This window comes from Pongo abelii, chromosome Y (genome assembly GCF_028885655.2).
Source record: "Pongo abelii isolate AG06213 chromosome Y, NHGRI_mPonAbe1-v2.0_pri, whole genome shotgun sequence".
NCBI classification, from domain to species: Eukaryota; Metazoa; Chordata; class Mammalia; order Primates; family Hominidae; genus Pongo; species Pongo abelii.
Genome location: NC_072009.2, coordinates 51,001,101 through 51,004,578, shown reverse-complemented (window position 1 = coordinate 51,004,578; position 3,478 = coordinate 51,001,101). Strand labels below are relative to the sequence as shown.

General features: G+C 41.7%; 1 long non-coding RNA gene across 1 annotated transcript; it reads left to right on the top strand.

Moving 5' to 3' along the window:
* The first annotated feature begins 280 nt into the window (after window positions 1–280).
* On the top strand, window positions 281–1,614 carry LOC129053197 (uncharacterized). The gene is made up of 3 exons (XR_008518256.2): window positions 281–391; window positions 614–661; window positions 1,512–1,614. It is a non-coding gene; the product is annotated as an uncharacterized LOC129053197 (long non-coding RNA).
* The last annotated feature ends 1,864 nt before the right edge of the window (window positions 1,615–3,478 follow it).

Genomic DNA, 3,478 nt, shown 5'->3' with positions numbered 1-3,478 from the left:
TTAGATTGAGACATATACCTAAAGAAGCACCAATAAGACACTGCTCTCCTCTTCTGCCTGAGTTCTGCCTACTGGGGACATTGGGACACGTTTCTAAGCCCATGACCTAAGTGACATGACTCTCTTCCCCTGCCTCAGCCTTTAAAATGCTGAAATTGTGATGTATTTCTGAGACCAGGATTTAGGTTATGTGACTATTGCCTTTTTTCTGAATCATGCCCACCAAGGGAAAGTTTCACCTACTGCACTCAGAAAGGATGTTACTCTTCTGTTACAGTCCTGAATAGTGAGGGAGTGATTGCATAATGGTAGGTCCAGCACTCTAATGACGCTTCAGTCCTGCCGGCGCCAGAGCCACAGAGAGTATTTTGACATATCTTCAGCCAAATGTGTAAGTGTTTTGGCTTTCATCCGTTGGTTGAGTTTATTATTTTTTTACAAGTAAAATTGTGTCATGTTGCTAGGTCCAACATCCAGATAATGTGACCCCACTTTCTTTATTCTGCCTAGAGATGGCACTGTGACATGCTGTGTGCTACAGCACCTAAGTGATGTTACTCTTTTTTGTAATTTTTTGCTCACTAATGGGATTATAAAATATACCTTGTTTCAGTTTACAGGTATGATGGTGAAACTTACATTGTGATTCAGCAAATAGAAGGTATTTTGCCTCTCATTCCAAGGCTTAGGGCAATAGGTAAAATCCTGGGTTGCCTATTTGTACAAAGCTCACAGAACAATAATTAATATTGTATAAACTCCTTGGGTGGTACGGAGAGTTTCCTAAAAAGGCCCAGCAAAAAGTTAAGATTGTGATTCTCAATTACACACACAATTGAAAGTAAAACTTGTCACCACCCCTCATTTAGAAAGCCCATTGCTGAGATACTGAGTCTAACAAGTAAAACAGTACAAAGATGGAATTGTGACTCTCTTTTGTGGATTTTGCCACAGGTGCAACCGTCACTCATTTTTAGACCCAGCTCACAGGCATAAAAATAAGTCTCATTCCTGAACTAAACATAAATGGGAGATGTTGACTGTCATATCTGAGTTTAAGGCAACATATAATATTCAGAGTCAAAATGAGCATGTGCACCTCAGAGTAGTTTGTGAGTCTCATGCATGTTGTATAAAATTCCCAGCTGTTCTAGAGGATGTCACACAATGGCCCAGCACACATGTGACAATGTGACTTACATACATAGGAGTTAGCAGTTAAAGGTGTCACCCTAAAAGATGAGGAGATATTGTCATATCACTGGGCCTAGTACCCAGCAGTAAAAACTGCTTTAATTGTTTCCCATGTGTGCGTTGTGATGTATCGTTGGGTCAGAATCATAATAATGTGACTCTTTACTACTTGATCCTGCCAAGTAGGGATATTATCACATATATCTGAGCCTATTTCTTGGGTGACTTGTCTATTTTGCTTGTGCTCTTTCACCAAAGAACATTGTGACATCATTGGGGATATCATCTAGGAAATGTGACTCTTCTCTCCTTCCTAGGTCCTGCCCACTAAAAGAATTGTGACATAACGCTGACTGCAAAAACTGGGTAATGCAACTCTCCTCTTTATTCTGGAGTCTGCCAAAACAGGGGATTATTACATATTGCTGAGCCCAGCACCTAGATGATGTGAGTCTTCTCTGTTTCTCTAAGATTATAATGTATCCTGAGCTCACCATCCAGGTGATGAGACTCTCCTACCGTCTTTCTGCCCACAGGTAAAATTTTATCATATACCCAGCTTCAGATACCATGCAATAATATAACTATCATACCCGGACCCAAAAAGGAAAGATATTTTGATTCTCAGAGCCATTCTTATGGCCATAAGCAAAGTAATTGTTCTCATAGTGGTATAAAGTTCACACAGTATTATGACACTCCAGCATATCGTATAAAATGTGAGTAGTATGATGAGTGTTACAACAGGGAACAGCAACCCAATGCTATTGTGATTATTGGATCCACACCCAACTGACACGACTGTCATTCTCTCACAAGAACAGAACCTGCAAATAAAGTACTAAATCTCGCCAAAAGAGCAGTAAAAGATTGAAATTGTTCATCTCATATGTGGGTCTGACTCACAGGTGGTTTGGGGATGCATGGTTCAGCACACCTGTGAGGCTGGGACTCTCCCCCTGGAACACAGACATCAAGTGGGATGGCCATCTTCTACATGGATTATGCCCATTGTTTAGATTGTGTCTCCTCTGCTTCGACCCAACTCACAGGAGGTGTTTACTTATGTAAATAAAGCCAGGACTTGTGTGGGACTGTGAAACTTACTTCTGGTGTGTGATTAGGACTTAAAAGTTAGCCCAGCTCCTGAGTAATTTGACTCTCCTTTTCAGGCCATAACCCAAGATGAAATTGTGACATACGTGGACCAAAAACCTAAGCAAAGGTGACTGGGCCTGCCTACAAATGGCACTTTTATGTATCACTGGGACGAGCACCCAGGAGATGTGTATTATTTGCTTGATTCCGGCCTATATAAAGCATTGTGGCTTTTATCTAGGTCCATCACGTAAGTGACGTGACTCACTTCTACAGCCTTTCCCCTGTAATTATGGTGCATTGTGACACATAACTGGATACTATACCCAGAAATCATGACACTCCATTCTGGGTTCTAAAAACAGAAAGTTTTGTAATGTATCACTTGGCTTAGCACCTAGGTGATGTTTCTACTCTCCTACCTCAACCTGACCACAGGGGAGATTGTGACATATTGATAAACCCACCTCCTCCAAGGTGAGGTCATTTTCATACTTTGGTTTTGCACCTAGTGGCCATTGTGACATATATCTAGGCCAACTGCCTAGATACAGGTAAAGTGATTCTCCTCACCTTCTTAAGCCCGGCCCGACAGAAGAAATTTTGATATATCACTAAAACCAGCTTCCAGGGGATGTGCCTCTTCTTCCAGGGTCCTGGCCACAAGAAAGATTGTGACATCTCACTGGACCAGCACCCTCACAAGTGATGCGACATTTCAGCTTGCCCTCTGTCTATAGATGATATCATGCCATATACTTGAGAGCAAATGAGATGACTAATCATGACTCTTAAACCTGAAGCCAGGTCACATCCAAGATGGTGACTCCCATTCCTGAAACTTTCCACCAGTGTTATCGTGACATATTCTATTTCCCATCTCTTGAGTGACTTAATCGTCTTGCCTAAATGTTGCCCACAAATGAGATTTGGACACATTGCTCAGCTGAGCACCTTGGCAATTTGACTCTCCTGTCTTAAGAATATCCTCAGGAAGGATTGTCGCATGGTTTTGGACCCATCATCTAGTTTTCTTACTCTCCTCTGCTGTCTGAACCCTCCTTCCACTGAGGATTATAGCATTTCTAACCATGCCATCCAAATTGTACGAATCTATTTCCTGGTCCCTTCAACATGAGACATTGTGACATATCTCTGGGCCTAGCATTTAGGTGATATGAATCTC